This window comes from Sturnira hondurensis, unplaced genomic scaffold, assembly GCF_014824575.4.
Source record: "Sturnira hondurensis isolate 20B ecotype Veracruz unplaced genomic scaffold, ASM1482457v3 Scaffold0007036, whole genome shotgun sequence".
Taxonomy (NCBI): Eukaryota; Metazoa; Chordata; class Mammalia; order Chiroptera; family Phyllostomidae; genus Sturnira; species Sturnira hondurensis.
In genome coordinates this window covers 1,773,022-1,786,441 of record NW_028079667.1, presented here as the reverse complement: position 1 = coordinate 1,786,441, position 13,420 = coordinate 1,773,022, and the positions used below count along the sequence as shown (strand labels likewise).

The following is a 13,420-nucleotide window of genomic DNA, read 5'->3' as shown; positions in this document are numbered from 1 at the left end:
TATGGCTCTTTCATAACACCTATCAGCCACATTATCATTTGCTTACGACTTTTGACTAAGGACATCCAATATAGAAGTTCAGAGAAACCGGGATATTATGAGGACATGAATGTAAGAGCTAGAGAATCAGACTCCTTCCCTCCACATTTTGAAAGGGGAAATTAAACAAACAAAAGAAAAGAATCTGTCAAATGTAGGTGGCATAGAAGCTTGGAGAGAAGATGACATCCAGATAGGAAATGGGGTAGTGGGGTTGTAATAGGTCACAAGCACACAAAAGGTATGGTAAGTTGAAGCTACAAGAGAGGAGACACAAGGGGTTAGGAAAAACAATGAGGGAGAGAAAGGTGGCTGAAGAGGGTGAGCAAGTTGGTCAGTAGAGGCAGAAGCAGTAAAAGCAGAGCCAGAGAGCAACCAAGCCACCGTGATGGGAGAGGGTCAACAAAATTTGGCTACTGAAAGGCTAGCGAGGAAATCCCGTTCTTAGAGTTGCCCTGCCAGGCCTCAGCTCTCAGCTGACATTCCTTTTGCCTTTGTACGCCTTTCCAAAACCTACTTGTTTTCCAAAAAAACTAATGAGTCTCTGTCCTTGTATCCAAGGGAGCCTAATTAACTCCTAACTACTGGGAAGGCATCATGTTTGGGGCTTTTGCGTCATTATCTCAAGTTAAATGGTCTTTCTCACCTTAAGTATATGTACCAACTGTGCTCCCACACATCAGGTAAAATGAGAACTAACAGAGTTGACATGATTTTCATGTTCATAAGTCATATGATACACAAATTATATAGAGGCCACAAGCCAGAGGGAACTGTGTAGTTGAAGAATTTATTACTTTTTCTTCTCCTGGTTCAAAAAGAGAAAAACAATTGAACTAGAAGGCATTAGAGTGATAAGAGAAAATGGTGTATCCAGTAGGAATTCTTTTAGTTATGAGAACAAGTCTAGTTGGATTACATTAAACAAACAGAATTTATTCGAACACTACAGGGCTATCTCATGGAAGCATTAAGAAATGCTCAGCCTCAGAAAGAGCCACACCTGGGTTTCTTCTGGGTCTCTGTGTTCCTCTGCATTCTTCCGGCAGGCACCCTGGCTTCCTCTGTCTTCTTGTTTGGCCTTTAAGGCTCCCTGCAGTTCCTGAATCTGCAGGTCACTGGGCTCCCTCCCTCACAGGGAAATTGAATCAGTCTCCTCTTCCTTTCTTTTTTGCTTCTCTCTCTTCCTCTCCCACCTCCATTCCAAATTCATAGGGAAAGTGTTCTGATTGCCCAGCTTGGGTTAAATACTGACCACTGGTACAGTGAACTGCAGCTGAGAGGCAGAGTCAAGGAACTACCCCACGCGAAATGGAAATGATGCGGGAGTAATAACGTGGGGGCTAGTCTTACCATCTGGGATGGCCAGAGTGGGGCAGCTAGGTGGAGGAGGGCTGGCTCACTATTAATAGTTGGCTGATCCCAGAAGATGCCCACTACAAAAGATGAACCATATACCTCCACCACATTAAGCAAAAACAACTCAAGTGATCCCAGATGTCCCATGAGGCTCCATCTCGTGACCTTGGAAAAGGACATTCCAGATGCACCGCTCTCAAAAAAAAAAAAAGCTCACCCCAGCAAAGATGTCAAAATGTGTTTTGAGAAATCTCTCCCTTTGCTGATCTCCCTCTACCATGCGCCCGTGCTTCTCAGAGTCCATGCTGCCCGCAGACCTGGGCTGGTCACCCTCCATGCAACGTCCCACATTCCAGACCCACTCTTTTCCTTTCCTTTCACTCCAGCAAAATCTGTCTGCTCCATGGTAACAGCTGGAAAAGCCACCTGTGTTAAAACTACAATGGTCTCCGAGTCAAATTCGGGGCCCGCCACACCCGTGGCAGGTCCCAGCTCCGAAGGCTGCCACAGAAGCACTGTGACTCATGGGCCCTGATCCCCTGCTGGGCCTCAGAGATAAATTTGGTCACAGACATCAAGAAAAAAAAAAGAAAAAGAAAAAAAAACTACAATGGTCTGATACTGTTAACCATCCCAAATAAGAGAACTATTAGTGTAATTTCATCTTTTCAAGGAGGGTTTCTGATGGTACCAACAACTGAGCTGATTTGGGGGAGAAAAAGGTACATTTAAAAAGGAGTTCTGTACTGTACTTCTTACCATGCAACCTATTTCTTCGAAAATGAGGAACTTGACGTTTCCTTCTGTTTCCATACCGAACTGGCAATCTTGTTTTCCAGATCTACTTAGTAAGTAACTGCTGTCTCTGAATTTTCACACTGTAGCCATCATATTCTTTGCATAATAAATAACATTATAAAACAGAGGCATTCAGTGCAAAATCTTAAGGAGTCTCCATTTGTGCAATGCCTTCTAATACCCTAAAGAGTAAACAAATCTGTTTTTTCAATGAGTCCTGAGTTTTCAAAGATGAGAGTTTTCTAAAAGTTGTAGTTTGTTCTCTTAAAATGCAAATTTACAAATGTCCAGTAAGAACTATGTTTTTAAAATATTTTATTTAACTGTTTTAGAGAGAGGAAGGGAGGAATAGAGGGAGAGAGACATCAATGTGGAAGAGAAACATCAAAGGTCCCCAACCAGGGACCTAGTCTGCAACCCAGGCATGTGCCCTGACCAGGAATCCAACTGCCAGCCTTTTGGTTCAGAGGCTGGTGCTTAATCCACTGAGCCACATCGTTTTAATAAGTACTACTTATACTTTCAGGTCCATTTTCATTCAAGGGGCTGCAAATCATTTTAGAAAGTGACCTACTTAATTTAAAATTCTATCTGTAACTATGGTACCGTAACCAGTGATAGGAGATTATAAATTATTCTGTCAGACCTTCCAGCTCACTCTCTCAGGTATAAAATCTATACCCAGATCTTAGGCTTTAATTCTCCTTATTTCCTGCACAGAAAGGCATACTGTCTTACTGGTTAGACAACGGATGCAGTAAATAGACTTCTAAGTTTCAATCCTTTGGTCAATAGTTGGGAGACTCTGGGAAAGTTGTTTAAGCTACCTGTGCCTCAGTTTCCTCACCTGTAAAATAAGGATAGTAATATTATCTACTCATGATTATTGTGAAGATTAAACAAACTAACAACATTGCAAAGCTCTTAGAACAGCAATTGGTCACACTAAGTGTTCATTATTATTGCACTAATTTTATAATCTTCATAGACTTCTCTTTACTACTGACAAAGACTCTCTTCTTGACCTAATTTTAACCAGAGCTCTTGTGACTTCTTTGCTGGACTAGGCCAGACCTTGGCCTTTCCTCTTTGTCCTTGTAGAATCCATCTGAGCAAGAATCCTGTTAAAGCAGTTTACCAAAAAGTCCTAACCCTTGATATCTTATCTCCCTGGCCTGCCTTCAGCAAGAATTCTGTGAGTTTTCTAGCAAGAATGCTTGTCATCCCTGATGTTTTCTCTTAGTAATTTTTTACCCACTGACCCCCTTACTGTCCTCCTTGGCTATAAATCCCCACTTGTCCTTGTTGGAGTTGGAGTTGAGCCAGATATTTCTCCCTTACTACAAAACCCCATTGAGAGAGTCCCCCTTGAATAAAGTCTGTCCTACCATCTCTATAAGTCATGACTTTTCCCTCTAACACTGCCCTGTCTTTGTCTTTAAATAGTCATTTCTTGTGCATAGTAGGGGGAGAAGCATATTTTGGAGATGGCTCTAGTATTTTAATGTTGTGGGGTAGCATGCCAAATGTCCAATAGATGGTAGAAAAAGTTGGGGTCTATTAAAACTTTTATAGACCTGCATTATGGCACTAATCCTACCCTAGACAATGCATTTAGGAAACTGCTCAGTAACCTAAAGCAACAGTAGCTGCCAAAGGTTGGGTTTTGAAGTAGAAACTAAGAAATGGGTTCCAGTGTATTCTCCTTACTGAATGAACGCTCTTTAGGAAAAACCTATAAGGAGGAGAAGAAGCAGGATCGGGAAGAGCTGAGTGAGGGTATGGTCCCAAGTAAAAGTTTAGGGAAACATATGGACAAATGAAAATGAATCAGTCCTTGGTTACCCTTGGGTGGGGGAGAAGTGTAACCTCTCAGGGATCTCTGGTAAAGAGCTCCACTTGGCCAAGGCCAATCTCTGGAGAAAGTCGCAGGTATGAGATCTCAGCTGAGGCACTGTCAGCAGCTGAAGGATGGCTGCCCCAGCCTGTAAAGGGGATCTGGGCTGGGCAACACTGTCTGCCACACAATGTCTTCATTGTTCTTCACTGATGCTTTTTGACCTGTGACAGTGGGAACTTCATTCTGCGCATCCTTTGTGTTCCTTGCACTTGTCACAGTGCCTAGCAGATGGTACATTTTTGATAAATTGTTTCATTCATTTACTCATACACGAGAGCCTCCTACTTGATTTACAAAGCAATTTCTTAAAGAGTCATCTAATTTAGATTTTATTTTGTACTTTTGCTCAGTGACACTGTAGTGTTTTCTTCCTGCCCTTGTCACCACCCCACTTGCTTACGTTTTACATTTTTCTCTGCAAATTAATAGGGGAGGAAGGAAGTATGGTCACGGTGGAAGAAGACTTGAGAACCCAGAGACCCTAGCCTTACTGTTCTCTACATGAATGCCCAGGTGAAGTAAATCACCGAACCTCCCAAAGCCTCCAGTTCTGGGGAAGGAGAGCAGTAAATCCTTAAAATGGTCTGTTTTACTTCACCTTAATGCATCTTTCACATGTCTCTTTTTATATTAAGCCTGTTTACATTATACATTGTGGACGAGAACTATCTAGAGCACCTTCCTGCTGAAGACAGGAGTCTGAAAGTGCTGATGTTCAGAGAACAGAACACATTCCTGTAATCTTAGGGTTCTGAGATGCTGGGCTTGCACTCTCCGCCTGTGGATAGAGAAGTGCTAAGATAAGCTCTTCTTTGCTCATCCATCTTCATGCATATGGGCAAAATGACCTCATTCTTTCCATATTTGTACATACAGAGGATAGGCAAGAAGGATCTGAGGGGTGGAATCTGCTGAGATTACTAGCAAAGGAACATTGTTTCCTAAATAGAGAGTGCTCTGAGATGCTCAAAATGCCTCTTTAATTCTCCTTTAGGTTTCATCTGACCTTTATTCCTGTCTACAGTCATCTAACAATGCGTGCCCACAGAGTGTATCATGTCCAAGAAAGCCTTAAGTTTTTGAAAGGATAGATGTAAATTGCCCAAAATGTCTAGTATTGAAACTATGTAAGTCAAGGCATTAAATCATATAAAACGATGAAATAAGGACTAATGAAGAAAGCACAAAGATCTTATTGTGAAGAATATATAAACCCAAACACTCTAATGACATTAATAGCCTATTAAAATGTTTGCTCATAAACTATATCTAAATTAACTTATGTATTAATAAAGGCTTTTTATAACCACAAATTATACCAAGTATTTACCTCATGAATAATCATCTGGCTCCCCCGGAACTGAGGAAGGTTGGACTCGAAGAAAGAAAAGAAGGGCTCTGGAAACTGTTGTAGGGAAGGAGTTTCCAAAGCTGACTCTGCACATGTGCATGTTTTCACTGAGAGTGTGGGGACCTAATGTGCAAAGTGGAAGGGAAAGCTGGCTTAGGGGACAGGAGGAAAAGGCATAGGCTATTTTGGAAACAAGGAAACAAAGTTCATAGATTTCTAATGATAAATCTTAAGTATTTCAAAAAATTTTCCAACACTGTTGCCTATTCTCTCAAGAACTAGATGGAACTCAGATTCTCCTCTCTAGAAATTGATGTTCATGGGAGAAAATGACACAGCCCCTATCATTATTCAGTGACAGAGCCAGATGGAGAATTCTACACCATTTATCACACCATGGTAAGGCTGGAGAGAGGAAAGTTGGTTTCTGCTGGTTTGTCCCTTCTCAAGCATGGGAATCTTACCACTTGAGAGATTTAGTTCCTTTCCACATATCTCACTCACTAGTCAAACCCTCTCCTTTCCTAGTCTCTAATCTGTCCTAGAGAGGGTTCAGTTAATTTGCTAGAGTAGTTCATAGACCCAGAAAAACATTTTACTTACTGGAACACTGGTTTATAATAAGAGGACATAATTCAGAAATAGCCAAATGGAAGTGATACATAGGGCAAAGTGTGGAGAAAGGGGGTGGAGCTTTCATCTACTCTTGTACTGAGTGCCCCACTCTCCCCAAGTCTCCATGTGTTCACCACCCCAGAAGCAACCTAAATCCCACCACTTTGGGTTCTTGTGGAGGCTTCATTTACATGGGCTCGATTAAAACATTGGCCATTGGTGATGGGCTCAAAGGCCTGCCCTTCTCCCCACCCAAAGTGGGAGTAGGGAGACAACTGAAATCCCCAACCCTCGAATCACAAGATTGACTCCAGTGTCAACCAGCACCCATTCTTAGCTTTCCAGAGTTACCTCATTAACGTAACAAAAGATACCTTTGTCACCCTCCACACACAAAATTCCAAGAATTTGGGGAGCCGTTAGCCTGCAACTGTGGGTGAAGACCAAATACATGTGAGGAACACATTTTGGTCATCTGAATGACCAAATGTACATTTCTTATAAATCACAATGTCACACACATATTGTGAGGACTTCTTTATTCAGCCTGAGCAATTACAAATGAAGTTAAATTTGTCTAAAAGTACAGAAACTGTGACTTAGCTCAATTCCAGCTTACTTTGGTAAAATGAGTATTTGTTTTTGATCCTCCATCTGTTCCTGTAGTACATCTTAATTATCTCCAAAAATAATTCAAAATAATTAGAAAATCCTTCATAAGATTTCCATTGAGGAAAGTAATTTCATTGTCTATGTTATAAATTTTGAAGCCCTGGCTGGTGTAGCTCAGTGGTTGAGCGCGGGCCTGCGAACCACATGATCATGGTTCGATTCCCAGTCAGGGCACATGCCTGGGTTGCAGGCCAGTTCCCAGCAGGGGACTCACGAGAGGCAACCATACATTGATGTTTCTATCCCTCTCTCCTTCCCTTCCCCTCTAAAGATAAATAAATAAAAATCTTAAAAAAAATTTTTGAACTAATTTGAGCAACAGATGATTCTTTCAAGTTTTCTAAGTATTTATCGTTGGAACTAAAATTCTAAAAATTAGATAAACAGGGGTCTTTTCATTTTAGATATCTTAGTATATAACTACTGAATATAACCACCCTGATGGTTTCCCTGTTGTGACTTTAAGTTATTTGAGAAGCTTCAAACCTTCATGAATCTTGGGCAACATGCAATATATTGTAGATGTTAAAACAAGACAACAGGCTCAAAATGGAGTCACTTATGCTAAGCTCCAAGTCACCAGACCAAGCTTTAATTATAGTTTCAGTTCCCCCAGCAACAGAATCTTACACCAGTCAACCAGGAATTGCGCAGTCAGCACTAGTTAGGTAACTTTCCTGATAGCCTCCTGCCATCCCCTAAAGAACAGTGGCTTTGACATAACCGATGCACTTTTTGGTCTAGTATAACTTTCTGTTTCCCTCCCTTCTGTCTATAAATTCTTTCATTTTGGACAGCTCCTCAGAGCTCCTTTCTTTCTGCTAGATTGGATGCTGCCTGATTCATGAATTATTAAATAAAGCCAACACGATCTTTAAAATGTACCCAGTCAAATGTTTTTTTAACACAGATTATACATTCATTTGTGTAGTATTATTTACAGTCAACACAACAAGATGCTACATTGTTAGAATGTTTAGAGTCACATGGAATGATACATGGAGTTACGCAAAAATTTGACTCAGCCTAAAGTTTTCTTTCCTTTAACATCACCTTAATAACCTGAAGTGTTAACTAGGAGGTATAACAAAAGACTTTTTTTTTGGCCTCTATTTTCCTTCTTCATGTTGTTTGTGAGTACTGAAATATGATGAAATGGTCAAAAGGGAGAGAGCAAGAGAGGTCAAGAGAAACAAAGAACTTGCAAAAAATACAAATTGAATAGCCACTCCCTTAATAAATTGGTATGAATGGTGCTCTCAACTATTGATTAACCAAATGACTGGGGAGAAAATTCCTGTACTGATTTGCTAAGGCTGTCATAACAAAGTACCATAGACTGGGTGGCTTAAACAACAAAAATTTATTTTCTCACAGTTCTGGAGGCTGGAAGTTTAAAATCAAGGAGTTGGTAGGGTTGGTTTCTCCTGAGGGCTCTCTGCTTGTCTTGTAGGTAGCTGTCTTTGCTCTGTGTCTTCACATCATCTTCCCTCTGAACATGTCTGCACCCTAATTTATTCTTCTTAAAAAAACACTAGTCATATTGGATTAGAGCCCATGCTAATGACTCCTTTAACTTAATCAAATATTTAAAGATCTAATCTTCAAATACAGTCACATTTCGAGGTATTGAGCTGGAACTTCAACACGTAAACTTTAGGGGGAACACCATTCAGCACATAACAGAGTCCTGCCCAAGCCACCTGCTGAAAATGACCAAAATTTCATTTATAACATGTAAAGCATCTTTGAAAATGCATCAAAGAGTGGAGAGGGATAAACAAGAAAGATATACACACAGGCCAAAAAATAAATTAAAGTGAGATTTTAGGTAAATAAAGGGAGCAGTGAAACTAGTTTCACTTTGAGGGCACTTTCAAAACCTGAGGCACTAAAGCATTAGTTTTTTGGTTTTTGTTTTTAATTTACAGGGAGCAGAGAACAGGAGATGAAACCCCAGACCCACCCAAAGTGAGGAATCTAAAAAAGCATCCACAAGCCAAAGGGATAAACACTCAGTATAAGCGTGAGCTCAAAATAAATCTATCCCCTGCTCATATCCGAAAACCATGGGACCACCAGGAGCAGTGTGGCTCGTGAACCTTGGCATTGGGTAGAGGGGGGAAAATCCTAGGACTTCTAATAATTCATAGCTGCAAACCAGACTCAAGTAGGTTTGTAGCCTAAATCTATGCTACTTTTGTGGCCCAAAAGACCCTAAAGCCTGAATGTGATTTCAATAGTCTTAGGTTGGTCTTGTCCCTAGGTATCTGGAAGAGGTATTCTGGTTATTAATTGCTGAATAAGAACCCGTGCTCCTCCAAATTCAGGATTATAAAACAAGAATATATTATATTCATGGATTGTGTGGGTCAAGAAGTTAGAAAAGAACTACAAGGAGAACTTGTCTGGTGCTGTATGGTGTCTAGTGCTCACCTGAGAAAATTTAAAGACTAGGAGGCAACTCTGAGGCTAGAAGCAGAAATGACTGGCAAAATAGCTTACCCACAAGTCTGGTGGTTCATGCAGGCTGTTGGCTTGGATTTCAGCTAAGGCTCTTGGCGAAATACCATCATATGGCCTTTTCATGTGGCATATGGGCTTTTTCACTGTTTGTGTTATCCTTACTGAGGACCACAGGTCTTGCAGGTGCCCCCTTTCCCAGCAACAGCTTATACAGGGTTCCAACAACACCACTTCCTTTTTTGACCCTTCTGGGCTAAAGTATAGGTGCTTTTTCCTATTTCTAGTACTTGACTACTTCATCTCTTTTATTGGTTCCTTTAATGCTGTCCATACCTCTCTGAAGAATTTCTTCTGTTAGCATTTTGAGGGCACTGCCTGTTCATTTCCTGCCAGGATCCTGACTCACAACAGGAGACACACCTAAAATACAGGAATTCTGAAATGCTAAAAACAAAAGGTTGGAAATGTTACACCACGTAAATACTACCCCTCCAAACTGATATCACTATACTAAGGTAGACCTTAAGATTAAAAAACAGTATTAAAGATAAAAGAGATGCATGATGAAATGTTCACTTCACTAGTAATACATCATTACTACCATAGCCTCAAATTATGTAAAGTGAAAACACCTGATAAAATTAGATAACTCTATTAAATCTAACCTGACTGTGGTTCTAAAGTAAACTGCTGGAAGAAGTTGGGTCCCAACAGTTACAAGTGGGGAAGTTTTGAAGTATGTGCATGGTTAAGTGGAGATCAAAGAGGCTCAACTAAATGAATTGTGGACGGACTGACAACTGGATTGAGCGAAAAAGGGGTTAAGACTCACACTCAGGAGGAAATAAGGCAACGGAGGGAAGTAGAACATTTATCCTTAAATAAAAAGTTATTAACTTTAAATAATGGTGCCTATGTTACACACACATAATTTTTTTAAAAACCTTTACATTCTGTGTAGAAATTCAGCATGTATTTTTCACTTGAAGTTTCTCTAGTGTTTTCTGTGGAGGGAATAAAAATAAAATTTAGCTAAATAAATAAATATATCGAAAGCTGTCTAGGGTAAAATAGACATTGCCATGTACTACTGGTGAGAGTAAAAATTTCAGACATATTAGCTGGATTACAACATTTGATCAAGCAATCCCATTTCTGGAAATCTATCCTTGAAAATAACCTGAATTAATAATAAATATTCAAGTACAAAAAGGGAATATTACTGATAATATATCTTTTTCAAAAATTACAAATGATCTTATTCTCCTTCCTCTCCCGTTGCCTTCTCTTGTTCCCTTCCGTTCAATTGTTTACTTCCTGAGCAAGTAGGTTGGGGCTCAGCACAATAGGTGTCCCCGTGGGTGAGCCAGGGAAGAGCCACGGCAGCCCACGGGGATGGCAGGGAACCGCTGGACTAGGAAGGCATCTCTTCAGGGCAGGGAGGGCCAGGGGATGACTCAGCTCAGGATGCAGGAGCACCAGCGGTGAGAGCAGAGCCTCTGTGGGAGGGGATCAGGGCAGGCCAGGGCAGAGTGTCATAGCCCAATCAGGGTGAGGAGGGCATCTGCAGGGGTGAGAGCGTGGTGGCAGTTAGAACTGGTGACACACAGGGGACTGATCAAGTAAGTAAATACAGTATATTGAAGATAAGGGGGCCAGGTTTCTTACTGCCGAAGAAACAAGTTGCCACTATAGAATGGGAGAAAATAAGAAGGAGGTGTTGCCTTAGAATTTGGGATACGGGTGTGAACTTGTGGCTTTCAGTACAAAGAAACAGATAAAGAAAACAAAAATAAGCACAGATATAAATGCATGTGTGTTTACAAATATCTGTCCATTCTGAGGGCCTGGGAGCAGTGTCACCCCAGTAGCAATGAGCCGCTAGTGTCCAGATGTTGGCTTCTAAACATTCTTCCCCATTAAAAGAAACAGGGATCTTCAGAGAAAGAGCTAATTCCAGTGCTGGGGCTGGGAATGCACAACGAGGCTGGAGCATCTTGTGTCAGAAGTAAAAATGGTTTGGGGGAAAAAAGAAAGAGATAAGGATGGTTCGGAAACCAATGGGAGCATCTCAAAAGGACTATAAGATAGACTAACATTAGCCTGCACTCACCCACATGATATAAACAAATGGATTAACTGACCATTTGAAAAGCAACAAATATTTACATAGTCCCGAACTATCTCCCCACAAAATATTTATTAATTATAAGGGGGAAAAGAGTAACTGTACAGTGGAAAAGCCTGGCAGACACCACTTTAAAAAAGTGATCAAAGTTAACATCAGTGATGGGACAAAATGAAATCATGCATCACCCGATAAGACACAATGAAAAGAACATAGCATTGCTTCTGTAATACACCGACCAAAGATGCATGACTTGAATCCAATCATGAGGAAACAGCCAACAAACCTACAGCGTGGGACATTTTACAGAATAACTAATTTGTAATCTTCAAACGGATAAGAGAAATGAAAGTCAAGGGAAGGATGAGAAACTCTTCCAAATTGAAGGAGACTAAAGAGCCATGACAACTAAGCACAGTGTTAGTGGATGGAAGAGGATGGGGTTGAATACTTAGTTGGGACCTTGGGAGAAAAGATATGGGACACTTAAATTGGGACAATCTGAGAGAGTTTACAGAGTTGTAAGCAAGGATTAGGAAGAACAAGAGATAGTACATTCCCCCAGGGCTGGTAACAAGGAGGACTATTACTATCCCTTGAAAAAGCAAGAAGGAGCACTTTCTGGGACTCACAGAAAGCTGTTTGGAGAGGACCAACGGGCAGGAACTGTGGCCTTTAGGTAAAGGGACATAGCCAACCTGAAGGGAAGTGGTAAGGAGGGAGCTAGGAGAATAAGTAGTCTGACCTCACTCTCATCAAAAGCCATTAGCTGAACCCAACTGAAAGCCTGAGGGGAAGGGAGACAGGCTGTTGCAATCTCATGATCAGCGGCCTAGGGCACAGAGCAGGATAGAGAAGGTGGGGAATGGATTCAGCACAAGTGCTTAAGGAGAGTGGAAAAGGTTCAGCAATGCCATAGATGGGGAGCCAAGAGATGAAAAAGAATTGCTGAGCTTCTCTAGAAGACACCTGAATCAGACTGACTTAAATCTTAATTAAGTAATTCAATATTTATTACCTGCCTACAATGTATAAGGAATTTTATAGCATTAAGAAAACACTTTCTGATTTTATGAAATTTACATTCCAGTGAAGAAACAGACAATAAGCAAATGCATAAATCATATAGCATTTTAGAAGATTGTAAGTGCTATAAATAATGAAGCTGGGTAAAGGGGTAGAGATGGGAGGCTAATGCAATTGTGCAGGTGAAAAATCGTGGCTTAGACTAGCAAGGTAATGAGGGAAGTAGTGAGTAAGAGTTGAGCTCTGGATAAATATCAAGGCCGAGCTGAGATTTGCAGATGGAGGTGCACAGGGATTCTCTAATTTCCCCATCATAGCCACTCCTACTTCTTCCCATGGCTGGAAGTCTGACCGCCACAGACCACATATCTGGATTCACCTGCCCTCTGGTTGGGTTCAGACAATGAAATAAACTAGCAGGAGAGTAAAGGGTAAGGGGGGGAGAATAAGACTGGCATACATATTCCCCTGGCTCCTTCTCTGCCAGGCTAGCATTGGAAATGACTGCCCTTTTCTTCTATAGCTACAGCTCTTGCTGGTTCTGGTAAACCCTCCCCACTCTTCCTCCTTCCATCTTGCAAGTAGTATGGCTTCCCACTGAGACTACCTCTCTTGGATGCTTCACTGTTCCTTATTAGTTTCCCTGAATCTGACTACACTTTTGTAGATAATACATTGAATTTCCCTCAGATACCCTTTCGGTGTGCTCTCTGTATCCTGACAATACCCTAAGTGACACACTGTGTGAAAAAAACGAGGAATCAAAGATGACTCCAAAGTTTCTATTCTAAGCAACTGTTAGAATTGAGTTGCTACTTACTGAACTGAGGGGAAATTAATAGTGTAAAATGAATTCATTAGAAGACTATGGGCCCTGGCTGGTGTGGCTCAGTGGATTGAGCACTGGCCTGTGAACCAGGGGTCACTGGTTCAGTTCCCAGTCAGGGCACATGCCTGGGTGCTGGGCCAGGTCCCCAGTGCGGGGTGTGTAAGAGGCAACCACATATTGATGATTCCCTCCCCTTCTTCCTCCCTTCCTTCTGTCTAAAAATAAAATCTTTAAAAA

At 41.1% G+C, this 13,420-nt stretch overlaps 1 non-coding gene across 1 annotated transcript; it reads left to right on the top strand.

Moving 5' to 3' along the window:
- Positions 1-1,842: 1,842 nt before the first annotated feature.
- LOC118990470 (small nucleolar RNA SNORA5) lies at positions 1,843-1,975 on the top strand. The gene has a single exon (XR_005067232.1). It is a non-coding gene; the product is annotated as a small nucleolar RNA SNORA5 (small nucleolar RNA).
- Positions 1,976-13,420: the final 11,445 nt, after the last annotated feature.